Raw genomic sequence first — 27,704 nt, 5'->3', positions numbered from 1 at the left:
TGACAGGTGGCATCATTTGAAAAGGATGTGGGGGCTGATCCCAGAGCTGTGATCATACACAGCTGCATTAATTTGCCTAATCACTGGATTGCTGTAACCAGTGTCTATAAATAAACACACAAACTAATCTTTTGATTATCCTTTTTTTTTATGGCACATTTCCTTCTCCATTCCTTCTTTTTTCTTCATTGTATCTTTTTGCATTGTGATTAACCCGTATTTCTAAACTGTAAATCTGCAGGTTCTTTCATAACTATTATTTTAAATAACCAAAATTATTCTGGACTGCTCACAGAGAGACTGACAGATGGCCAAAAAAAGTCGGAAAAGATACTCTGTTTTCTTAGAGCTTTTAGGAAAATACAGGGGGAAATTATCATGAACAATCATTTTTAAGTAACAGGCAAAGGTTCAGACTTTTGGGAAAATCTAGTGTTGGCAAGGATGTGAGGAAGCTTCTACCGGTGCACAAAATCAGTGGGTACCAGTGCATGTTGGTGGCTGTTTAGAAAGGCCTCTTGACATTATGTATCTATTGATAAGTGTGCATAAAACCTGACATATTAAGAATACTTCAAAGGATTTACCTGAAACTAATAACAAAGCAGAAAGATTTTTTTTCTCAAGTGTTCTTATACAAGTGTTGTTTGCAATAAAGATGCTCCTCAAAAAGAGACTGAATAAGTTCTGGTACCTAAAGGAATACCATGAATATAAGAAAAATCATAGATGTCTGTTTTTCAGAACAAATATGTATAATACTTTGATATATGACAAATGCAAGTTAAAAGATAAGGAATATATTTTCAGTGATATTAAACAAAGTCTTCTCAGATACTTTTATATGCAAATACAGGTTCCTACTCAGGATGACCCAGGTGGAAACTGAGGTTCTGAACTGTTAACAATTCCCTAGTGTCTCCACTGCTACTGGTCCGTGGACTACATTTTGAGTCATAAAGTTAAACTATACATGTACCTCTACATGCAAGTAAATGCTTAGAAATATCTGTAAAATTTCCCCAAGACAGTGAATTTGGATGATTTGTACTTTTTACCTTTGTGCTTTCCTGCAATGACACTTTGTAATGCATCTATATTGACTCACATAAACATGGGTGCTCAAAAACAAAGCAACAGATGTGTTCTCTCAATTTCTGGAGTCCCAAGTCTGAAAACAAGGTGTCCTGCCTGGCTTAGGGGAAATTCCTTCCTTGCCTATTCCTGCTTCTGACAAGTGGCTGCATCTCTCTAACCATGGCCTCCTATGTGTTTTCTGTCTCTTTGTATAAGGCCACTTGTCATTGGAATAGGTCTCTTGCCCCACCTTGGCAATCAATTTGAGATGATATCATCTCATAATCTTCAACTTAATTACATCTGTGAAGATCCTTTTTCCAAATAAGGTCATGTTCACAGTTTCAAGAGTTAAGCCTTAGATCTGTTTTCTCACGGACTACAGTTCCACGGACTATGCATTCTGAGCAGTTCAACAAAAATTTTGAAGTTAAGCAACACATTCTAGATTGGCCATTTTATTTTTCTCTCAGGTTGAGTTTTGGTTTTATTTCCCTTTTTAAAGTATCACGGTAGGAAGTTTGTCCATAAGAAACAAATAAGAAAGGATGGTTGTCTGTGCTGTAGCTTTGTCTTGGTGGGCCCCTCTCAGCCATGGCAGGGCCTGGGGAGCAGGCCTACCCAACCCTCTCTCTAGTTACAGCCACACTTCTCGTCTGCTCTCTGATGGAGTTGTGACTCAACATTTATTTGGTCCAGGCTTTCCTGAGATGAAGCAGTTGAAGGCATATGAACAGAAATGTTAGAAAATGTTTGCCTTCAGTCTACTGGTTGTGTTCAACTGGACTTTCAATAGGTTCATGGTTAGTGTTCCCCACCCCAACCCACAGAGAGAAAGATGAAAGTAAAAAGAAAGTATCCCATCTTACTGCTTTCAAGCAGTCCTTTCCTGTAAACCTGTTTGAGGTTGTTGTTATTGTTCTGGTAAGGAAGAACAAGTTGGGTTTGATACTGAGACTGACACAAACCTATCTTTCTTGGTGTTTTAATAACTTGATTCTTGTTTGATACTTACTACTAGTTTCTCACAGGGGCTATTTTCATTTGAGGAGGAGGTTTCTCAAAAATGCTTTGCCAGTGTCTGGTCATGCATAACCCCGGGCATCCCCAGGGAAATGCTTTGAGTCACAGTCCCTTCAAGGCCCAGGCAGACATCCGCGCTTGGGTCTTAGTGTGCTGCTCCTGGACTTGTGTCATTTCCCAAAATACACAGGAGGAGAACCAGATTAGTAAGAGGAAACCTTCTTCACACATAGCAGGATTCCAGTGCCCCAGAGTCAACCTTTGAGTTGGAAAGGTCCAGTTTTTGTTATTTGACAGGTTTATGTTAATTGAATCCCAGTTAAACCAGACTTTCAAATAAATGGGTCTCCTCACAGCAGAAGTGGGGAGGCAAAAGGCAAAATTACTATGTAACTACTTGAAAGCAAAAATGTTTGATCTTCTTATCTTAAAATATGCCAGGGCTCATTGTTCTAGGATACCGGAAGTTTAATGTACACATTTTAATTACAAATGTTTTTATTTAAGGAAACAATAAGTATCTATTGAAGAAAGTTAGATGTTTAAAAATCAGAAAGAGCAAAAAGCAGAAACGCCTCATACTTGGAGATTCCCATGACTGGTTGTCTAGTTCCAGCTTCTCATCTAACATGACTGGAATCACATTTTCTGGTTGGTTTAAAATATTGGCAAAAGAACGAATCATGTTTTTAAAAATATATTACAGAGCCTAACCAATGTGTTTACTTACAGCTATAATTGATGGTTATTTGCCAGTCTTTTGATATGAGCTCATGGTACGGCCTTTCCATGGAGTTTGTATTGTCTGATGATTGGAATTCTATGTCATTTTTTATGCACACTATTTTTCTGATTTCCATTTTTAGTCTCTTCAGAGATTTTTCTAAGATACTTGCAACACAATCTGAGTGTAAAATCATTTAAAATTTTTATTATTTCCCTAATTGTTCAATTATCTATTTCTAGCAAACTTCCTTCAGCAACTTGCTTCTTTAATATGCTTATTTCACAAAATTTTTGGAAAATTTTTATTTTCAAATTTCATATTTCATTGCCAACATAATAAATACATTATGAACTATAATAACCAGTACAGCTGGCATTAACTATCTATACTTGCAGAGGACCAAAGAGCAGCCCCCAGAATACAGTTGGCGAGTATCGGTCATTATAGAGGAGATGGAAAAGGTGATTAATTAACCCAGTTGTTTAAGATCCATCATTAAGAAACTTTTGGCTGGATATATTCTGAGCCCCTCCAAGAAACTCATAGTTGTAAAATGAAATTTAGAAAGCAAGTAATAGTGGGTGAGTATATTGAGTAAGAGAGCAAATGTATGGTGATAGATGAAAACTATAATTTTGATGGTGGACATAAGGTAGTATATAAATATTTTGATTTCAAAGACTGGATACCTAAATAAGGTAATAAATTGATATTACTTCAATTAATTTGAAAAAAAAAAAAAGCAAGCCACCTAAAAATATTGCAAAGGGTTCTGCCAAACTTAAATATTCACTTAAGAATATTAAGATCTGCACAAGACTCAAGCTATTTTGAGGAAGTTTATTGTTATGTAGCTATTTGGGTCTCAGTGGCCAGTAAGCATCTCAGTGAAGATATTGTAACCTAGGAATGCTCTGTACTAAGAACTTTGAGCTTATTGGTTTACCTAGTGGCTTATTCTGGTAAGCAAAACATATCTAGTGTTCTTAGAGTTTGAACTGTACTAAGGTAGAATAAGATAGTATTATTCATATATAGTTATGCTATAGATAAAGAAACAGACCCAAAGACTGCTCCATGAGATTCTGTTGTGATGTTTGGTCTAAATACCTTGCCATCTTTGTGGTCTTCCCTAATAAGACCTGAGAGGGGATGTCGTTCTTGTTCACAAAAGATAGAGTTGTGCTCACAATGGTTTTTCTCTTCATCCTGTGTCTTTCAGCTACATCAGGGTCTCCTACCACTTTATTGACTCTTCTGGGTTCTTAATGTCCAGTAGGCATGATGAAGACCCATTCTTATTTATCTAGTCACTGACAAATTGTGATAAATAACATCAATCAAAATGAGAAAACTCCTTTTGACAGATGTAATGTTTCATTGATAGACAAGTCACATGTGTTTTCACATACATGTCTAAGAGTTCTTTACTTGGCTACAAAATTATCTGGGAATGTCCAAGTTAGTGTTTTTCTCTTTAAGGTGAATAAATATTCTATTTTAAGAGATTGTTGCCATTATCTAAAAACTACTGAATACTTTATTTAAAATATTTTTAGCCTTTGAAAATCTTCAGTAAGTGTTAATTATATCTTTTTAGCAACTTTGGCAGTATTGAAGAATATAAATTCTGAATGTTTTCAATAAATTACTGCTTTTCCAGCTGCTGGGTAGTATTACATATTTTAGAAGGTTATTTCTGCAGATGTTGGTTCAACTTTTGGATTTTGTTAGTTTAAATTGATGGCTCAATAACTTACATCACAAGCCAAGTGGTAAGCTGAATAATCACCAAGCAGTTCTCTGGATTGTGTGCCATATTTTATAACATGAATTTTGAATATGATGTTCCTGTGTTTAAGTTGATTTTTGATATGTGTGAATTGTTTTTTTGTTCTTCATTAAGTTTTCATATTTTAATTGTTGACTGAAACTAACATATCTAAGTAAAGGCAGTAAGGGCTGGGCCACAGGCACCCCTGGTAGGATCATGACTAATCCCCATCGTTAGTTGTGCACATGACAGGCACACACTCATACAGTTCCTACAGCATGTATATAACAGGTCTGAAATGTCTTGTGTATATGGAGGCTTACAGATGTCTCAGAAAGTCTTACTCATGAATGAAGTTTTTGTTTTTGTTTTCAGATTTATTTATTTATGCATACAGAACTGAGGTACAGGCCAGAGGTGCAGGGGTGGTGAGAGGATTCACCAGAGGCAGAGTGGGGAGCAGAACAGGCCAACTGATGAAGTACACTGCTGAGGGGAGCAGCAGACAGGTCAGGAGAGGTCTGCCATGCCATGTGGGTCACCTCTGGGGCAAGGATCAAACTCATGCTGAAGTGGCTTTTGTTTCTTAGTGCTGTGCTTTAACCCGCTGCACCACCAGGGAGGGCCCGTGAATGAAGTTTTTATACTTTATATGAGGTCATAAGAGGAATGAAGTATAAAATGTGCTATTTAATTTAGGTAAAATGTTCTGAACATTTGTTCTTTACCTGAAACAGCTCAATTTTGACTTTACATGTATTAACTCATATAAGCCGCACAAAACCCCTATTTGGTAAGCACAGTTATCACCATTTTATAATACTGAGCTTAGAGGAGTGAAGTAACTTTTTATAGATACTTACTGGCAGAGCTTGCAATCAAACCCAGGTCCTCTAGGTACCAAAGTTCCACATTTAATTATGATTCTTTGCTTCTACCTCTTCACATATCTGCAAAGAAGAACAAATGGTTTTTTGCCATTCCAGTTTTACTTTAGATACTTACAGTGACCCTTTTAGCTTTATATTGTCAACTTTTCTTCAGAGTATGTTATTGGTTTTTCCATGACTAAACCTTTTCCACTCACCAAATGCCTATCACTTACATCAGTGAGAAACTGTGAACGTTAACAGGTTTATTACTGCTCATGTGCCCTGATCATTGATATGCCTATGCATATGTGGATCATTGATACACCTCTATTAACAGTAGGTAAAAACAGTTACAGTGAAGTTATTTATCAACACTTTTATCAGCTGTGGGGCCAGATCTTTCAAAGGAATCAACTTCTCTGGCGGGACATATGATGTACTTGGATGCAGTAACATGGGCTTCTACAAAACTGTTTTGGTCACTGGAGGACAATTTCCCCTAATTTGGCAACCCAGTTGCTAAAATTCATTTACTCACAGACTGTCACAGTATTTTTATCTTGTCATATTACCCACAGAGCAGAAAAAACTAGTGAATAACAAAGAAAAGTGAGCTGTGTGAAGCTACTGCTCCTGTTCCTTTGATATAAAGTAGGTTTCCCCAGGAGATGGCTATGCTTAAAGATTATTAGCTTGAATTTTGATTGCTCTCAGGAACTTTACATTGTTTATTAGACTTAATGTACTTAAACATAGCCATATGGTAAATGAAATTATAATGAATCATGAAGAAAACTACTGTAGTGAATAATAATATTGAATAACAAATTCAGGTGCTTATACACATGGGATGCAGAAGAAGTAAGTGAAGGTGAAAAGACTTGTGAAAAAAAAAGACCTAAACTACTTAGGACAAAAAACTATTTTTTATTCTCACATGAAAGACCCCAAGATAATGGAAAAATATATGTTGATCTTTGAAACAGACTAGTAAGCTTAAAAAGAACATTGAAAATAAATTTCAGGAACTAGGAGACATTGAACAAGAAAGGAGAATACTAATTACCTACATACATTCGAGAGTTATTTCTTTTGTCTTTGATGGGTTTCACACTTTAGTTCATTTGTTCACTTATTTTCTAATTATTATTGAGTGCCTATTGTGTTTTAGGTGACATGTTAGGTGTTAAGGCGCAGTGATGAACAGGTGAATGTAGACCCAGCCCTCCAGGAGCCTACGTTTGAGTAAAGGAGACATGAGTGAGTAATCATCACAAGAATAACAAAGGTTGTGATTGCACAAGCACAGTATACTCTAGCATTACAAAAGCCTAACCCAGAAAGGGAGGGTCAGAAAAGGTTCCCAGGGCAAGTACTCTTTAATCTTATACCTGAAGGATGAGTTAGCCAGGTGAAGGGGAGGAGAAGGGAGGTCACGACTCATGAATCCTCAGGCAACCATGCCTGGTGCTTTCAAAGAACAAAGTTCAGGATGGCTGGTGATGGGAGCAGTGTGGGAGGAGTGATGAAAGAAAGCCTGGAGAGGGAGCAGCATGCTGGTCATCAACTGCCGTGGTAGCCATATTTGAACTTCATCCTAAAGTCAATGATAAGCAGGGAAGTGTGATCAGATTGTCTATGGGACTCCACACATTGTAGAGAGTAGCCAGGAGAAAGAAAAGACTGGTGGCAGGTAGACCAGTTTGGGACAAGAGACAGTGGAGCTTTGACTCTTGTTTCATCTGCAGAAATGGAGTCGAGATGGCAAACATTCATAGAGTGATACTGTCATTGGTGACTTGTCTGAGATCTCAGGATATTACTAGCTGTAGCATGTTGTTTCTCTTACACATGTATGATATTTTTCAATACACACTGAGGACCCCACAGCTCTACTGCATGGTGCCACACCACCCATAGTTAATCGGGCATGCTTGCATTCATTTAGCAAATACTAATTAATCACTTGCTGTTTTCCAAGTACTATCCTAGATGGTAGGAATATATTGTAGCACGAGAAACAAGATTCCTATTCACATTCTGTTCAGGAACACAGACTATAAACCAGCAATCATATTAATAAACAAGATAGTTTTAGAGAATGATGAGAGCTGTAAAGGTAATAAAAATGGAACGAGCAGGGCAATGTGTAGGGATGTGTGTAGGAAGGTCAGCTAATGCCTGACATGGAAGCTGTGACCTGAATGAAGAGAACCTCACATTCTAAGAGCTGAAGAAGGGCCTTCTAGGCTGAGGAAATGCAAAGCGCTAAAGTAGACTGGACATGAATGGAGGGTTCCCACTGGACAAATGACTGGAGAAGGGACATGAGACAATGACGTTTCGACTGTTGTTTCACCTGCAGGGTCTATGTGCTGCATTGGCATATGTTAAGAGGAGAGTGAAGTCTAAAGCAGAAGTGTCAGCAATAGAGTGATAGTGGAGCACCTCATTATAATTGAGATGAGTTGGATACATAGCCCAGATGCTGACTGGGTAAACTGTTGTAGACATCACAGAAGTAGTCCAGGAAAGGTGTAATAAATTTGAAGGCCCAGCATGCAAGTAACTAAAGCTATAGGCTTGACAGTAAGTATAGTTGGAGAGGAGGGAAAGTCCAAGGTTGGAGCATCTGAGAAGGAGCAGAGGAGGGAGAGCCAGTAAAGGAGTCACAGATGAGGCATGTGGGAGGCCAGAACAGTGTGGGGCTACTGACTCCTCAGGAAGAAGTCCTCCCCTGAAGGAAGTAGGCAGTTGGGTCAAATGATGTGGAGAAGTCTAGTTGGATAAGAAGAGACGAGGGAGCATGGAGTTGGAAAAATAGAATCATTGGTGACAAGCAGTACCTCTGATGTAGCACAACCAACTCACCACAGGTAAATGAGAAATGAGAAGGTAATAGAAGCAAGTCTAGACAGCACTTTTGAGGTTCTTCCTTCAAAACAGCAGTAGAGAAAGGGGTGGTTACTGGAGGAGAAAGAGAATCACGAAGGGGTGGTAAGCTGCATAATAGTCATGTCCTTGTTTGCTGTGTGGTGAACTCTCTGGTCTCACCCACCTTCCCCTCCTCTCCACAGACATCCTTTGTCTTTAGTTGAAGTTATTTTTGAAAGTGACTTAAGCCACGTTAGTGAGTTACTCTGTTTTACTGGGTTTCTCCCAGGTATACAGGCGGTATACATAATTCAACTTTTCGGTTTTTCTGTTGTCAAAAAGCAAAAAGGGAAGAAAGGATTTTAAGATGGGAGATGTTAAATGCTCTTTTATGTTGATAGAAATGGTCCAGGAGAGAAAAGATAGTGATGTCACAGGGAGGATGAGGATAATTTCCAACAGGAGCAGGAGAATCCCCCAGGAGCCTAGGTCTGGGGCAGATTGTCCCTGTGTAGAATGTTAGCCAAGGCTGCAAGTGCCTCTCATCCTCTATGGTAGTTTCACTATTTATTTCACAAAGACTGTAGGTTTGCTTGTTATTGACCCTCTACAATATAGGAAACAGCCAAAACGTAAGAAATTGCTTAGGGGCTCTGAGACAAGCAGGGCCTATGTGCTACATTTGCTTTAGGGTTTTTTTGTTTTTGTTTTTGTTTTCTCACTTGTTTGGAGAGATGACAGGCATGCTCCATGCGCATGCCCAGCCGTTGCCTTTCTTCCTTCAGGCGGCAGGACCAAGAACGCTCACCTGAGAGCAGGTTGCATTTGGGATTCACCTCCTCTTGCTAATCACCAGAATGAGACTGTTTCCCAGCGTCAGGATCAAAGAAGGAGGAATTGGACTAAGTACTTTGTGATTTCTTGATGGGCACCTTCATGAATAAGCTATGAAGTGTGGCCCAGTGTCCATTACCTACTGGATGCTCTCAGGACTCTCCTTATGATTAGAAAAGTAAGCAATTTCTTACATTTCATCTGTTTCCAGAATCACAGTCCCCATGTGATTCTGGAGTTGAAATGTCTTCTTTCTCCTCTAGACTGTAGAGACCAGTAGTTAGAGCAGGTACGCTTAGTCGGGCTGTTTCCACCGCAAGCAAATGTGTCCATTTTCCCAGGAGGATACTTTAAACATTAATGTTAATGAGTACCTACCATTCCCTCAGTATCTCAGGTTAGTGATACATGACTAAGTGTCATCTCAAGACACCCTCCAGGTTTCAGAAAAAAAGGAAGTGAGCTGTGTCTGGTTTCATTATGAAGCTGGGACGCGTATCAGTCCCCATGCCCCATGGGCAGGACACGGCGCAGAGCAGAATCCTGAAATCTGTTTCATCGTTAAACATCCTCTCGTCTTAAATGGTTCTCAGGAGGAGAGATAAATAAGTATGGTAAATATTTATTCCAAGTTTCCTCTCGGAATTGACCAGGCAGGAATCAGTACACATTGGCTCAGTGTGGACTGAGCCAGTTCCTAAAGGGTATCGTTTACTGAAGTAGTTTTCACCCTGCCTGCCTGCTGCTTTGTGACCCTACTACAATTTTATGATTTTAAAAAAAATCCCTTGAGCACAGTTCTTTTTGTGTGTGTTCCAACAAATAGATAAACAGAAGAAGGGAAAAAAGCAAGGGACTCAACCTAAGAGCATTAACATTTAATAATAGAAATAAATGTCAGACCTGCAGTTGTATCAAAAATAAATAAATAAGCTTTCCAAGTTAAGAATGTAGGAAATAAAAGGGAATAAAAAGAGACCATGGAAAATATCGTTTACAAGCTCAACTCTAGCCAGTTATGGGATGGTGCTGCCTAAAACATTATTAAAAATTTGATATGCTTTATGGGACCAAGAAGGTAATATATTGTTCTGTTTGCTCCTCTCTGATAACATTTGGCTGTATTTGAGCTCACATTTGCCTGGATATATTGGCAAATGTGTCTCTGTTGCCTGTTGTGTCATATTTAAATGGTTACTTTTAAATTTAAAGTTTAATTTTTGTTCAAAGGAAAATGGTCAAAATAATGATGGTAAGAGAATTGAAAATCATGCCCCAAGTGGTATTTGAAGGATCAGGAAATGACTACCTAGAGCTGAGAAGAGCTAGAGCATGGGTGTTCCTAACGTGCACACAGCTATCGCCCAGGCTCAGCACGCCTTGGGGGGTAAGCCAGCGTTTTTAGGCTATACAAAGGCAAATATGCCTCAAGAAAACTTGCTATTGATAAACAAAATGATATGATGCATGTAATTCTCCAAAACAGACACATTACACAGCAAATAACTGGAGCTGTTTGATCAGTCAGCCACCTAGGTGGTGGATTGTACTTGCCAATCCTGAAAATGTTCCTCACACTTTTTTATATTTCCTGGTATTTATCTCACAGAGTGTAGATTTGCTTTTCATTAAAAGAAAAACTCTTATGGCCAAATAAAAAACAGTGACTGCTTCTCCAGAGCTGCTTGTTGTTACCTGAGGATAATTTCATGGACTAAATAGCTTTGAAATGTTCTTGCTTTTTTTCCTGGGAAGGCCTCATCTTAACAAAAGGGAAATTAATTCAGAGACAGAAATAAACCTCTGCCCTCAGTTTTCTTCCCCTCTTCCAAAGATCAGTTGCTGTAGTAAGGCACTTTGCAAACACGAGGAAGCCTAAAGTTGATATGAGAAGTTCACTAACTTCAAATGTTGGTACCAACTATGATTATCCTGTAAAATAAATGTTAATGACTTTTACGTTGAGAGCCCCACATTTTGGAGTATGAAATCTAAATGTGAGGCCTTTGAAAGCAGATTTCCATGACTAAAACCAGGAAATTTGCACCATCCTTCACTTCTTTGTGTGTTCAGTGGGTATAAGAGTAGAATTGCCACCCCCATCAACAGCTAAAAGGACTGAAAAACAGGAAGCAACATCAAATAGTTTTAAATTACTTTGGGAAACTCCTGACAGTGGGTGTGTGGGCCTTGAAAAATGAATCATATTTGTGCGTTTGCTGTACAGGTACTTCTTACAGGACAGCCTAACACTCACTGGCATTTTTCCTTTCCAGATTGTGTTTTGGTCCTTCTTTAACGTGTGTAACTGCTGTTGGTTTGGTTCCCACTGGTACCATCAAGTTGTTAAGCTAGCTGCAGATAAATGTGTTGCAAAGTATATATGGAAAAAAAAAAAGCACTAAAGAGGAAACGATTGATGATTCGTTAAAAAAATTTTCAGATGTGCTTAGTTAGCCCATAGCTAGAAACTGATGTATTAGGTTTGGAACAGATACAGGGGAAAAGATTTGGCTAACTTCTTTCAGCATAGTCTTCCTAAAATAACAGTTAAGAAAACCTTTGCCATAGAAGTACTGTGATATTCTGAGAGCCCCTTCCACATCCTCATCTATGCGGTCAACACAGTACCCACCTGCACAGCCTGCACAGCCCTGATGTAGACAGCCTCCCACTCACCTCCCCGCCCCCCACCAAGACCTGACTCAAATATTTGTGATTGAGGGGAAAGACACAATCAAAGCATATGTGCCACATGTCTAGACATTATAATGTTACAAAACATGGGGCCTCCCTGGTGGCACAATGGCTTAAGCTGCAGTACTATGAAACTATCCCCAACTATTGCAGCAAGTGTTCAATTCCCAGCTAGGGAAGTGACCCATATGGCATCGTAGACCTCTTCTGTCTCTCCTGCTGCTCCCCTCAGCAGTGTATTTTAGTGGATCCCTCTGTTCTGCTCCCTATTCTGTTCTCTGGTGAATCCCCTCACACACACACCCACACCCCAGCTCTTATATGCATAAATAAATAAATCTTTAAAAATAATAAAATGTTACAAAATAAGTTAACAGACTGGCTACATAAAGTATGTCCTGACCTCATATCTGGATGCAACAACCTTTCCTCTAAGCCAATGAGTTGGGCTAACAGGAGTTCATGGGAGTTCTGATCTAGGATATGGTGCCACCAGGAGAGCTGTGCACCCCACCCCTTCTTTCTGCTCTCTTCTTGCCCAACTTCTATCCTCCCATCCGTCCCACCCCACTCTATCCCAGGATGCAGTGACCTCCGTACCTACACAGGACAGCCCAGCCTAGTCCTTGAGGTCCAGGGTGAGTCAGCCCGTCCTCCAAGAGAAGAAGCTGGCCGCTGGACTCAGCAGACACAGTAGTGACTGATGCTGGAACATTAGATTTTGCCTGAAGTCTTGTTTTTTCAGCCCCTCTTCTAAGCTATGCGCCTGTTCCCTTCTGCACACCCCACCTCTCTGCACACACCTGAGTATCTCTCGGGACCCAGAATAAAAACTGCTCTTTTTCAGAGCTCTTCACTCAGCCCCTCCTTTTGCCCTTTGCAGAATAAGTGGTCTTTCTTAATAAAATGGTGAGGAAGTTTTTGGAAGTTGTATCATGATTGGGCCCTGAAGACTGGGCCCTCATGATTGGGCCCTGAAAGTGGTAAGCAAAAGCCCTGTGGTGTGTGGGGTCCCCTCCCCTCTTTGTCCCTTTCTCCCACCTCTGACAGCCCCACGTGCTCCCCAACCTCCTGTCCCCACCCACATAACTAGAGCCTGTTTCTGACAACGTCACAAGGACGTTTTCAAGACAGAGTCACAAGTACATCTAGGAAGAGCAGCTGAAATATCCCATCCAGCCCCCTTCCAGAACTTCATTGAACTCTCCAAGAGCTTTTTTATATTACTAAGAAATTTGATTCAGATTTCCCTAAGTTGACAGAAAAGCGTGAAATCTGTTTCTAACAGATGTTCTCCATGATCCCCCAAATGTAAACATGTTGGCAAGCCGATAGTGAGACAACCTGTTTACACAAGGAAGTACTTTAAAAAGCAAACAAAAAAGCATCCCCCAGAGCAGTCATTGTGATCAAAGTACCGTCAATTATTAGGGTGTAAAGGGAACTGATGAGTCAACTTAGCACCACCGCGGTCTCCAGATTTCAGTTTCGTAACAGAGTTTCTTTTCAGGAATATTCTTCATTTACACACAAATCCGATTTTCTTTCTAAAATGTTTTTCGATTTTTGTCAAACCGAAATACCAGGATCTCTTCAAAAGCTGACGCTGATACCCAGTTTCTACGCAGATGAGCATCTTGCCGACACGCTTTGCCATGGAGAGCGGTGGTAGTGGTGGGGGGCGGGGGGCGTTTACTCCCTGGGATCCTGGTGCCTGAGAACAGGGACCAGGCTTGCACACAGAGGCTCCTGGCTCTCTGCTCCTACACCTCCCCGATTAGTCAGACGCAGCATAGAAACTCTCAGACTGCGTGGTGGTAGAAAATAACTTTCTGAATCAATCAAAGTGTGATATTTTGATCCCTTCACATGCCCGGGTATTCTGGGCAAATGCATGCTCGAATCAGTGACTCATGGATCAAGATGCAAAGTAGGTCTCTGCAGGCTGGCTGGCTGGCTAGAAATCCATTTTTAAACCTTAAGCAAAATATAGTCTAGTAAAAAAAAGTTTTAATTTGTGTCAAAATTAGCAGTGTTTGTGAAAATAAACATGACTATGCCCCAACGTAATGGATGTGGAGGTTCTGCCTTGAATGGGAAAGGAATAGTTAAGAAGAGGTAGTAGCTCCATGAAACCTAGCCAAGGGTCTCCTACTGCTAGGTTTTGTAAAGGTTTATTAAAAAATTCTTTTAGGGTGTGGTTTCATTTTAAATAAAACTGCAAAGTCTGTTACTTTCAGGAGGGTGAGGCAAGATCCTATAGCATCCTCACCTAATGATTTTCCCTTAAATAGACCTTAGGGGATAGGCTGAGACTCCACTCTGACGTGTCTTATAATAAGACTTCTGTGGAAAATAAGTTCATGTTTCTCCATGGATCATAGAAGCCCCGGAATTTATCTTTCCAGATCAATGCTGTGTCAGTGAGAGTCGGGATGCCACTAAAACTGTGACCCAGAAGCAGGACTGTCTGTCACCAGTACAAAGAGAGGAAGGTCTAGTGATGTGGGCTCTTGGTATATGCAGCGCAGTTTAAATTGTGGGCTTATGCACTAGGATTTCCCATGCTTTGGAATACTTAAACAACTTCAATGACAGCCAAAAAAAAATCATTAAAGATAATTCATCTGGCAAATTTGCAGGATAAATTGTTAATATGCAAAATTCAATCTTATTTCTGTATACTAGAAGTAATACATTATTACAATATATAATTGTAAGTTTAGTATATACAATACAGTGAAACATTATGTAAATGAAAGACCAAAACTCCATTTACAATAGCATCAAAAACAATAAAATAATCTGTAATGCGTTTAACAAAAGGTGGGCAAGACTTATATAATGAAAACCACAGAACACTATGGAAAGAAAAAGACCTAAATAAACAGAAAGACATTAAAGCTCATAAAGGGGAAGACTAAGGTGGTAACAGTTACCCAAACTGATCAACATACACATGCAACACGATCCCAGTTAGTTTTATTGGTATAAATTAACAGGCTAATTCATATGGAAACACAAGGGCAAAAGGACTGTCACAAGGGGTGGGGGGTGGGGGCAGACAACAGGATCCTTGACAGCTATTCAAAAGCAGAACCCAAGCTCATCAGAGAGCAAGTGCTTCATACACTGGCGAGAGAAATGCATAGTCTGGAGAACCCAGCTGCCCTGCTGACAGGTGCAACTGTGTTAACCGTGAGTTTGACCAGAAGCCAGAGAGTTTGACCAGAAGCCAAGTGGGTGTGTTCCTAAAGCCAAAACAAGAATTCATTTCTCCTCCAGAGACTAAAGTGATGTTGGAGGGAGTCACCCTGGGATGCTCCAGGTATCAGGATACAGTACAGGGATCCATGGAGAAAGTCAACTATTGTTGGAGCTCATTTGTAACAGGGCTTTTTAACCTTGGGTCTGTAGATGTTAGGGGGATCCCTTCATAAGCTACAAAGAGTCCTTGAACCCCTCCGATTATGCAGGCAGCTTTTGTACATATGCACCTTATTCTGGAAAAGTTTTTTGTTGTTGTTTTTAAATTAGATGTTTCTCTTAAAGTGCCAGGCTAATTTTCTGTCTGTGTGATAGATTGTGTTAAATGGTCTGGCACTCCAAATTTTTGGAATAAAAATGAATTCTTAACAAATGATCTCACTGCCTGCAGTGCTGTCTGATTCTGTCCTGGCATCTGATAGAACTTGTTAGAGGATTAGGTAAGACAGGATGTTGGTACATTTGAGGTCATTAAACTAAGAAGGGAAGGGAGGGGAAAAAAGAAAAAGAAACCTCGCTCAATATATTGTGGACTTGAACTAAATGCTGAATAGCTGAGGGACATTCTTCGTGCTCTGTGCCAACATTGCAAACCCTGATCAGAAACAGGCTGGAATGGCGGCAACAGCTCCATCTAGACGTGGTATGTTGGTAAATACCTGTCTTTCCAGGAAATACTGTCTGTCTGGTCCTTTCATGGGGGAAGCATGGAAACTTGTAATGTCCTGGGTTGTGAAATATTTTTGTGGCACAACTAAAACAGAACCTACAGAAACAGGAGAAACTACTTTTTCATATGGTAACCAGCTACTCTCACCGCTCTTGTTTCAAAGACTAGAAAGATAATGAAGAATATATCACTCATTTTGGAAGGTGGCCTTTAATTGTTTTTTTAATTATCCTTCAACATTATCTTAAATGTACTGTTCAGAAAATACTCAGAAATGCGTTGGGTGGGTGGTGGTGAAGGTTGTACACCAAAGCAAGTGCGCTTCATTCTACTGAACTGGACACTCAGAGATAGTTGAAATGCTAAACTTTATATTTTATATACTTTATCACAATAAAATGAAGTCTTTAATACAGAGGGGAAAACCATCTGCCTTCCATGATAGAAATTTTAGTTCTTTTTTTTTTCTTTTTTTTTTTATTTCTTAAGCTCTGGTTTTATTGAGGTTTAGGTAGACCTAAACCTCGTGTGTCATGATGTGTCCCCGAAGGGAACTTGATATCAAATGAAAAATGGTCCCAATAGAAAGTCTTTGTAAATATTATCTAATATATTTTTTAAAGATTTACTTATTTATGCATACAGAACTGGGGTTACAGGCCAGAGGTGCAGGGGCAGTGAGAGGACTCACCAGAGACAGAGTGGGGAGCAGAACAGGCAGATGGACTAAGTACACTGCTGAGGGGAACAGCGGGCGGGTCAGGAGAGGTCTGCCACGCCATGTGGGTCACCTCTGAGCTGGGGATAGAACTCATGCTGAAGTGGCTTTAGCTTCTTAGTGCTTTGCTTTAACCTGGTGCTCCACCAGGGAGGGCCCATTATCTAATATATTTTTTAATAAGTGTCTGGCGCACCCAGAAATTCTAGTTCTTTACATGATAAATAGGAAGCCCTTTCCTATGTGTGATATTGTTCAATGAGGAGTAGGCAGAAGCTTTTGTGGGATGTAAATGCTCTATTAGGGGTCTCTCTGGTGGCGCAGGGGTTAAAGTCACAGTGCTATTTAGCTATTCCCAGCTACTGTGGCATGAGTTTGATCCTTAGCCAGGGAACTAACCCACATGGTGCAGCAGACCTCTCCTGTCTCTCCCCTACTGCTCCCCTTAGTAGTGTATTTCAGTAGATCCACTTGTTCTGCTCCCCACTCTGTCTTAGGTGAATCCTCTCACCTCCCACACTGCACTCCAGTTCTTGTATGCATTAAAAAATAAATCTTAAAAAGAAAAGAAAATTATCTATTAAAGCACACTGTAGTCCCAACTCTGCCACTCCCTGCTGTGGGGTCTGGCACTGTTATCCAAAGTAGAAGATCAAGTCTCCTCAGTAAGTGCTGCTTTCTCCTCCTTCCATCCTCTCCTCACATGTTGGTTCCCTGTCAGTAAGATGAGGAGGTTCAGTGATCTGCAAGGCTCCTTCAGCTCTGCTGATGCATGGTTTATGAAACAGGTCTGCAGAACAGCATAAAAATCCTCAAGGACAAATGCAGCAACCCCTAATTCTCCCTCTCCCCTCCTCCCCCAAGACACATTTTCTGCTGCTGCTGCTAACTTTCATTCCTCTATTCCCTATTTTTTCTCTTTCTCAGCCTGCCAAGAATCATCCAAGAGCTTGGAAATGGGATGGGAAGGAGAAAGGATTGAGGTGACCTGAAACAGAGAGCTGGGAGGGGTTATCCTAGCTATGAATGCAGGAGAGTAAGGGGCTGCAGCGAGACTAGGGTTGATCCTGGGGGTGCCGCATGGTCTTGCAGTGGGTGCTGTGTACTTCACAGCAAGGTGAAGTACAACTGACTTCTGCACAGGACAGATGGTGGCAGAAACATGGAAACTACATCCAGAGAGGAGCTGAGTTTATCATGTGAGGAAGCAGAAACAGAAAGCAGAACTGGTGTGGGACACAAGAGGCTTGTGGGGAGGTATCGGCTGGAGGGGTGGGGGAGTGAGTGAGGGCAAATGTGTCACTAGTGTCTAGCCAGAGTTCAAGCTGGGAGCAGAGGATATCTGGTTGTATAAATTGTCACTGAGAGCACAGCTGCATCCTAAGTCCTCTCTACATCCCAGTGACTCTCTGACCTGAGTGGTCATGGCAACCCGTGATGCCAGGAGGGAATGAAGACAGAGAGGCCAGTTAACACGACATAGCAGTGGGCCAGGTGGGAAATGATGGTGAGAGCATAGCGACGGAAAGGCGTGCGCAGATTGGAGCTAGAGCTTGAAGGTAGCCACAGCAGCACTTGCTGATGACTGATTAGATGCTGCAAGTGAGGGGGAGTAGAGATAAAAATGAAAGATAACTCCTAGGTATGGGGCTGAAACAGCTTAGTCAACAGTAATTCCTTTGCCTGAAAAGGTGCGTCACACCCCTTATGTTCCACCTGTCTCACCTGACTTCCAGTTCCTTGACCAGATGTGTAGTCCTGACCACTGCTGCAGCCATCAACTCTGTGTGGACCCCACCAGCCTTCTGTGGGACAGCCCAGGAGTACCTTGTCTAGTATGAGAACTGCCTTGGCATCCACACTTAGGCAACTTGGAAGGCAAGGGCATCCACCCCTACCAGGGACTGGCAAGCATGTGCAGCTGCCCAAAAGAGGGAGGACTTTGTAAGTTTTTCTCCCTGATAGAGGCAACACCAGCAAAGGCAAGTCTAGCAGGGATAAGGAGTCGTCACCCAGGCCAGGTAATGAACCTGGGAGGAGTTAACACTGTTGATGCTGCAGGATAATCTCCCTTCACTAGGTGGGCAGGAAGCCTCACCTACTCTCTGGCATCTGCATTAAATCACAAATGCATTAAGTCACTAATGATTTTATGGATGATCTTTGATACATGAATGGAAAACATGGTATTTGAACCCTCAGTGCCACATCAGAATTTGTTTTGTGCATTTTTTGCTTGGGCATTTCCAGGAGTGGTGATCTCCTTCAGATTGGCACCCAGAGAGAGATAACAGATACAACGTTTTCACTGCCATTTCCTGTGACTCAGGACAGGTATCCCCTGCTGATAATTTACTTTTAGAGAATAATCTAGATCAATTTCATTAAGATGCATGATAGTACTTTAAAAAAGAAGAGTAGTGGGGGGAGGTTTTAAATTCTGTATTTAAAGAAGATGTGGTAATGATACATGATGGAATACTACTGAGCTATTAAAAAGTGAAATTTTGCTATTTGTGACAATGTGGATAGAAATAGAAGGGAGAATTATGCTAAGCAAAATAAGATAGAAGGAAAAAGACAACTACTGGGTGAGCTCACTCATATGTGGAATTTAATAAAGAAATAAAGCAAAGGAACAGACAGACCAAACCAAAACGGACCCTAAAACCTGACCCCAGAATTGAAGAAGCTGTGTGAAGAGGGGGTGAGGGTGGGAGGAAAGGAAGGGAGGGAACCCAGGGCACAATGATGGAGGATTGATTCTTGGGGTGGGAGTGGTATGATTACATACATTATAGAGGTGTGAATCCATAGCCCTAAAACATAAATGGTGTTAATCAGTCTTATCAATCTCAGGAAACAATTTTTTAAAAAGAATAAATAATAAATTTCCATATTTAATGAAATACAACCATCTTTACCAATCAACTCTTTTTACAAAAATAATTAAGCTGCTGTAGGATCTGCAGCTTTGTGTCTTTGATATTTCACACTTTGCACATGGAAAAGTACTCTTGTTTCCTTTGGGGAAAAGAATGTAGCTTCCCTGAAACTGAGTAGCTGGCAGAGTTGCATAGGAAAGACAGTGTTGGAGACAGGCAGGCATGGATGTAGATTGTGTGTCATCCCCTCCCAGCAGTGAGACCTGAGGAAAGGTGCTTGGCCTCTCTGACCATCGTTCTCATCCAACAGATGAGCTATTAATAGCTGTGACACTCCTAGCACAGTTCCCAGTGGATAGCACTTTTCAGTAAGTGAACTTTCTCACCACCTCTCTGCACAGATCCATGCTGCTCTTCCATGTTTATAACAAAATCTGCAGAAGCCCAAAAATTGTTTCAGAGTGTATATTTTCAACTCAGTTCCTTTGAACACTTTCTTTTCTAAATTGACAATGGCAAGAAGGTCTGACCACACCATCCTCTTATGATCGAGGTGAGAATCAGAATTAGCTCTCTGCTATATTTTGGGAACTTAAACATGTTGAGTAACAAAGAAGTAAATTTTCTAATGTGGTTCTCCAACCAGAATAACTTGGTCCCAGCACCTGAAATGCGTAAGTGGAAACTTTCAGAGATGTTTTATCTTAATTAATTTTCCCCATCCTGTCTGAAATGGCTGCATCTCCTCACTTCTTTTCTCTGGTGTAGCAAGAAAAAGTACATTTCCTTGCTTCACCTTCCCATGCCAGTAGAACAAAACACAAAAGCCACAAGACCTATGATTCAAAGGTCTTCTGCATATACAAATAACTGTTTAAATTCTGCTTGAAATGTAGTTTTTTTTTAAATCATCTCTGTAATTTCCCAAAAATTAACATCAATGGACTTCTTTCTTTCTAAAGCTCTTCTGACCAAAATACCGTGTTAACTATTCCATTTAGTGTTTCTGAATATGAATAAGGACTCCAGGGCTACCCACAGTGTGCTTCTCATTAGCACTGTTATCTTTTTTTATGCAGCCTGAGACCCACAGAACTTTGGAGATTTCTGGCAGATGATCACCTCTCAATGCAATTTGTATTTTGGGAACTAAGTTCTATACTCTAAAAACTGTAATTTGGCATTCTACTCTATCAAGAGAGAAAAGTGATTGTGTGTGTGTGTAACACTCATTTATTAGCTGTAAAAGTTAGCCTGATGGTAAACAGAGGGCTTTCTGCAATGACGTTTTGAAGCTAAGAAGTCAGACTGGCTCAGGGATGATATCCATGTAAGACCCCATTGGAAAGCTGAGCAGTTAGGCTATTTTGCTTAGTGACTTTTTCACCTCAAATGGTAACAGTAACACAGTGAAATTAGCTTACAAATGCTCGATCTCAGAGCAGACGTCCCTGTTTAGGCAAATCTAGATTCCTGTTCAAACATAAGCACAGATCAGTTGTGAGGATTTTGTCCTTTGCACTGCTCTGAATCCCACTAATCAGGACAGGGTGAGTAGGAAGGGAAGAACTGACAGCAGAACACAAAAAATCAAAATACTAGACTTCAGAAAAGCATTAAACCAAACCACTTTTATGTTTCATGGAAATTATGTTGTTGGTACTAAATTTGTGACGTGGATAAAAATACTTTCTCCTGTAGTTTCCTGGGGACAAGCAGATAGGGCTTTGCTTATCAAATCCCATTAAAGTCCCTAAGAAATCTTAGTTAAGATCTGAGTTGTAGGATAAAGAATCCAGTTAGACTGACTTTTACACCAAGTACCTTCTAGAAAACCTGATCATTTCACAGCTAATTGGTATAAATGTTCCCTTGCCCACTGCTTGCAGCTGGAGACCCACTTGTACTTTTTGTTACTGTTTCTGTAATTAAATACCATTTGCTTTTCCTTAGCTGAAGAATGCAGGTCCCACTGACTATAAATTTAAGTCTGTGCCGGAGGAAATTACTTACAGATAATTTCTCATCTCTGGGATATGTTACTTTACTTGTAACTGAATGAATAGTAACTATGCAGATATCTTTTTTTGAACTTTCCCCTGCTTCCCTAACAGTAAATATAAAGAAATGAGAAAGCAGTGCAGCATGCCTAGTATAATATCACCAAATCTCCTCACCACCCCTCCCCCTTATACTAAAAGCAGTCTGATGAGCCACTTCAAGGTTTTATGAAGTCTTCAGAAATTGGCCAAGCCCAACAATACCCTGAAGGTAGAAAGCACCTTGTCTCAAATTCACATTGTTTAAGACCAAATTTGTTAATGACTATGGCAGGTATCTCCTGTGATCTTTTGACATCTGAAACTCATTCAAGAAAACCAATGTGTGAGGCAACTTGGAGCTGCTCTGTCCACTACACTACCCACTCATCACACGTGGCTGTTTAAATTTCATTTCACTTCAGTTGATTAAATGCAGCATCGGTTCCTCAGTCACATAGCCCATGTGACTAGTGCAACCCCATTGGACAGTGGAGATGGGTAAAGATTCTCATTGTCACCCAAATGTTGTATCAGATAGTGCCGGTAGAACGTCAGTGGGGGCCAACAATTAGTGGTCCATTCCTCTTAAAGGGAAATCCCATGTGACCATGGTGCTCACTCTTAATACAAAAAGTAACCCTTTTACACCTCTCTCCTCACTCTGTAGGAATGCAGTCAAGATAGGTGGATGGCCCACAGAGGTGGCTACCTCTTTGAAACCAGTAACCAAAAAACAGTGGGACCATTAGCATATCCGTTTATTTATCCATATATGTCTCATGGCATATCCGTTTTTGGCTGTACCAGTTGTTAAGAGTAGCAAAGTATCTGTACCAGTTAATAAAGAGCTGCTGTTTTAAGCCCCTTCACTACCTTCTTCCTATGCCCCAGGGGCCCTGACCCTTTTTTTTGGTATTCCCCCCAAACTCCCCTTAGTTCTCCAAATGAGTTAACTAATCAGGGGTTAGTTAACTCCAGGGGTTGGGAGGCTGTCCAAGGACCAGCATAGCAGGTGTCAAATTTGGGGGTGCTGTCCTTGACCTCTCCATAAAGAACTATTTGCTACGAATCTATAGTAAGCCCATGATTGTCACAGTCAAGATCCACATCATACAAGACTGGCCTCAAGAAGACATTAAAAGTCATCCTGTCTAACCCCCTCATTTTACTGATGAAATCAAGTCACAGAGAGTCACTCAGTGAGTTTGTGGTCAATTCAGATAGAACTCAAATCTCCCAACTAGGTACTTTTTTTTTTTGCTATATCTTCCTGTTTTCAGTTTCTTTAACTGTGAAATGGGGATTAATATCTTTATACCTTACAAAGTTAACTATTCGTAAAAATGAACAGTGGTGCCAAACATTTTATACATTTTCATTCATTCCCCACAGGAACCTATGTAAGGTGCTAGCTTCAGAGGCAGCGAATGGCCTGCCTGAGATAACCAAAGTACCATGAGTGATGAGGTCTTAGTCTCTAAGGGCTTGGGAAACTGTAAACTCTTTTGTAAATGTAAGATAACATAACCACATGGCATCACTAGTTTGTAGCTTGTGGTATTTTGCAGTACAAGATTTAGTGACATTGAAAGTGGTAGCTTTGTTCAAGTGATGCTTTTTTTTCCCCCACTTTGATAAGGTGCCAATTGCACAGACTTTGCTTCAGCAGTGAAACAGAAGTGGGCTGCTTCGAAGTATATTTTTAAAATGAGAGAATCCAAATTTGTAATTAGCTTTAGAAATGTTAGTTGTGCAGTTTGAGTATCTAAAGAACTTCTGGTAATCATTTCTGTTATTACTGGTGGTTTGTTTTTTTTATAACCTTCACCCCCACACCAAGCAATTAGGCCCTTTGGAAAAAACGAACTATATTCTTTGAGGGGTCATTTCCTCTATCACTACTTTATTTTTTACATATGATGGACTTAGAAAAGTAACCGTATATCTGGCACCTAGTTATCAGTAGAATTCGATTTCGTTATAAAGAGAAGTAACTTGGAAAGAAACGATCTTTCCAAGATACTTATAGAGACACCTTTTGTCCTTTAGTTTTTGATAATTTTAATACAATCTCTTACTTTTAGATAAGATTGTTGGACAGATCAGCGTAACCCTCAAAATAAAATTGAAAATTCAGAACCTCTGTCAATGTAGGACCTTCAAAGTGTTGTGTATTCAGAATTTTCTTGAAGTTTACTTGTGCCATTTTTCCTGCTTTGTGCAGATGCTGGAGATAGTGCTGACAAAAGAAACGTGGGGTTAAAATTTGTGATTTATAGCTAGACTTGGAATCACCATACTAATGAGACAGTGGGTTTACATAGATCTCTGAAAGTCCAAACCTCAAATTCTTCCAGTTGTATTAGGGTGAAAGGGGGACTGGTGACCAATCCCAGATTTTCAAAATTCGCCATCACCAGTTTTTGCACTAGGTCATCAGCATTGAATGAGACAATGCATGAAAAACAATAGCACCAGAACCGTGACATACCAGCACTCAGAAGGACTACTGATAGTTTGTTAGGCTTGATTATTTTTGTTTTAAAGATTTGTTGCTTAGAAGAGCTGAGATGTAGAGTAGTGAGAGGATTTAGCGGAGACAGAGTGGGGAGCAGAACCAGCAGATGTATTGAAATACACTGCTGAGGGGAACAGCAGGGAGACAGGAGAGGTCTGCTGTGCCATGTGGGTCAGCTCCCTGGCCAGTGATGGAACTCAGGCTGTAATAGTGAGAGCACTGAGACAGAACCCCTAGGCTACCAGAGAGGACCTGTTAGGATTGATTTTGTCTTTCCATCTCTTTCTTCTCTTTGATTCTGAAAAGCAGCAAAAGGGCCAAGAAAGGAAAACACTAAAAAGAAGGAAAATGCATGGTCTCAGCAGTCAGAAAGTAGAACTTACCAGTCGACAAATAATAAACAGCTGATTGTTTCATGATCATGTGTGTATTATTGTTGTGTTCCCCCAAACCTTTTCCAGGCAAAGACCCTGTGGTTTTCCATTGCCCAGGTTTAGCTTAGCCTGACTGGAAGAAGACAGCCAGATAATTTTTATATTAATGCCGTTTTTCCTGTTAGATGAAAAGCAGTAAACTGTTCACTATCTTTTATGTAAGAAAAATATAGATAAAATTGCATAAGAATGGTCACTGATTAGAACTTTAAGATACGTGAGCTACAAGTGTATATTTTCTGGTCTGTAACAAAATTACCCACAGCTTGTGTAATTAACCAAATTAATCAAACATTCATTTGTGGCAGGAGTGTAAATTGGTCCTGAGTTTCTGGAAAGTCATAGACATTTAAAGTTCATAGCATTGACCCAATAATTCTTTTTCTAGGAATACACCTAAGAAAATATTCAGAAATTCAGCCAATCTGATATTCAGATATGTCCCTGAAAATGTTACTTGTAATAACAAAGGTTGTAATTACAAGAATGAGAGAAATAGATAAATAAACTATTTCTATGGGACATAGTAGACATTGAAAAGCATATTTTGAAGAATTTTTAATAACTGACGAATGCTCATATTAATATAAGATTCAGTAAAGGGTAGAAACAAAATGAGCACTTTGTGTATCTGAAAAGGATACTGGTCCACAATCCCTTATTCCCAATTCTAAATCCAAATGTTTTCAAAAATCAAAAGGATTTCTTTAATGGAAAAACTTGCCCTGATCCATGAGCTCTCTTGTATGTAACTTAATAAGAATGCAATCTGTATTGGTATCAAACTATTTAATGTGTTTGATTATGGGGTGCTGCTTCAGATTCCAGTAGGGTATTTTGAAATAAACAATAGTTGCATCGCAATACTCTGAATTCTGTAACATATCTAGCCCAGAAGTTTCAGTTAAGGGGTTGTAAACCTATATAGGAAAAAATTAGTGACTTATCAGTGTCAAGGCTATAGGTTTTTTATACTTTTCCATATTTTTCAAGCACTTTTCCATATTTTTCAAGGGTGCCCCACAGCTTTAAGTAGGCATTAAGTTGGCTTCAGAAAAGTATAAGTATTAATCGGTTTAAAAATAAGCATAATTATGGTATCAGAGAACCATCTCATTTTAGTCAGAATTTTCAGACTTAACATTTGTTTCCTGCATCATCTTTTACTACCACCACACTTGTCTTTTAAACTAAGATATTTCAATTGGTTGAAAGAAAACATTCATGAGATGAACTAGATATGATGATTAGGCACTGACCCAGCTGCAGCTGCCTTTGGCTTCAGGCGGGTCTCTGGGGAGGGATGTTCACCTAAGCGAAATATCTCAAGGTAAAACTTTAGCCTATGTGACCAGTCAAAAAGCACACAGCTGACCATGTTAGTTTAGAGATGATAAAAGCACAGCTGCATAGTAAGATCGCAGAAGGGAAATTGTTACCATGTAAGGTTTGTGATGCCAGCAGGGCACAGAGCAGGTTCTCTGTGGATCCAGGCAGAGGGTAAAGGAGAGTCCTGGACCCTTCAGTGCCTTTTTCAGGCTTTTAATGATCTTTCTCCACTATTTGTAACGAGGCAACTAGATGCAGGGCAGGCAGAGGGATCGGGAGACCAGGAGCCTAGCAGACATCCTAGCCCCCCACAAATCTTCACTCTTTCTTGGGCTCTCTGGCATTCTCCCCTAGTCCCTGCTGCCATGTCCTCTGCTGCTGCACGCAGTTCTCTGCGCAGTGCTGTGCCGCTCTTACACACTCAGCCTCCAGGCTCAGGTGCGCCTACACACGCACGCACCACACCCCAGGTGCCGCCATCAGGCGCACATGTAAGGCCACAGGTGTCGCTCATTGATGCTAATGGTGGGCGGTTGGAAAAAAACTTAAGCACTTCCATTTACCCTACACTCTGCTGATGGGCAACTTTTCCTCCCATTCAGGTGGACACTTGCTGACCTGTCACAAGGGTGCCCCACACAGCTTTGGGGTCCATGTCTGAATGGATTGTTGCAGCTTTCTCATCTCTCCCTTCGCCCAGTGCCCTGCATCCTAAGACTCAAAGCCAGCACGGGACCTGGAAAAATTACATGTAAGTTTTGACTAAAGTTTCTTTCCTCAAATCAAAGAGTGATAAGCATTTTCTTAGGTGATAACGCATACATGGATTACTTTCTTTTAGGCAAGTATCTTGAGAAAGGGAGCCAGCGTTAGTGGTGGCTCCTTAACTCAGTGGTTGAGCTTGTTTGCAATTCACCTGGAGGGTTTGTTAAAGTACAACTTACTGGGCCTCATGCCCAGAATATCTGATGCACTAGATCTGGGGCAAACTGGGAATTTGCTTTTCTAACAAGTTTCCAGGTGATTTTGATGTAGCTGGTTCAAGGAACTCACTTTAAGAAGCACTACTTTAACTCAAGCTGAACTGAAAGACTAAATGATAAAAGAAGAAAAGTGGATGAAACATACGGTACATCACTAAATTAAGATATTTAGTGGTTTACTTCATACATTGACTCATCTCTCAGGAGCGAGAGCTTTAAGGTCTTGTCAGCACCATCACATTTGAAAGTCCAGCCAAGAAGATGTCATTATGCCAGCTTTACTCCCGAGTCACTGGTGCCAGTCATCCTCTGCCTTTGGTTTTCATCAGGGGTGACCGACAGTGCTGTTACTAGGCTACAGGGCAGCTACGATCGTGCAGGTGTGCTTACTGTGCCTTAGGTACACTCAAAAGGGGAACTCTCTGTTCCACTGGGTTGGGAAATGTATTGTCCCCTTTCAAAGTGAATCATCATATATTATCCCTTCTCCTGGACACTTAAATGTCACTTGGTTTAGAAAACACACGTGGCAAAGGAGGGGCACCTCTAGTAAATAGTTAAGTCACCAGGCCCTCTGTGGTGGCGCAGTGGGTTAAAGTGCAGCGCTATGAAGCTAGTAGCAGCCGCTTCAGCACAAGTTTGATTCCCAGCCAGGGAGGTGACCCACATGGCGCAGCAGACCTCTCTTGCTTCACCTGGGCTCCCCTCAGCAGTGTACTTCATCAGTTGGCCTGTTCTGCTCCCCACTCTGTCTCTGGTGAATCCACTCACCGCCCCTGCACCTCTGGCCTGTACCTCAGTTCTGTATGCATAAATAAATAAATATTAAAAAAAATAGTTAGGCCCTCCCTGGTGGCGCAGCAGGTTAAAGCACAGCACAAAGAAGCTTAAGCCACTTCCGCATGAGTTCGATTCCCGCCTGCCCCGGAGGAGACCACATGGTGTGGCAGACCTCTCCTGACCCACCCGCTGCTCCCCTC

General features: G+C 40.7%; 1 protein-coding gene across 1 annotated transcript in view; it reads left to right on the top strand.

Annotated features, from left to right (window-relative positions):
- BACH2 (BTB and CNC homology 1, basic leucine zipper transcription factor 2) overlaps positions 1 to 27,704 on the top strand; it is a 235,103-nt gene that overhangs the window by 71,852 nt on the left and 135,547 nt on the right. Inside the window, exon 2 of the mRNA XM_004673699.2 lies at positions 26,344 to 26,492. The gene's annotated coding sequence lies outside the window, so the exon portion shown is untranslated. The remainder of the gene's footprint in view (positions 1 to 26,343; positions 26,493 to 27,704) is intronic.

Source organism: Condylura cristata, unplaced genomic scaffold (genome assembly GCF_000260355.1).
Source record: "Condylura cristata isolate star-nosed mole 26May11 unplaced genomic scaffold, ConCri1.0 scaffold00001, whole genome shotgun sequence".
NCBI classification, from domain to species: domain Eukaryota; kingdom Metazoa; phylum Chordata; class Mammalia; order Eulipotyphla; family Talpidae; genus Condylura; species Condylura cristata.
Note: the sequence above shows the minus strand (reverse complement) of the source record. Positions and strands in the feature narration are given on the sequence as shown.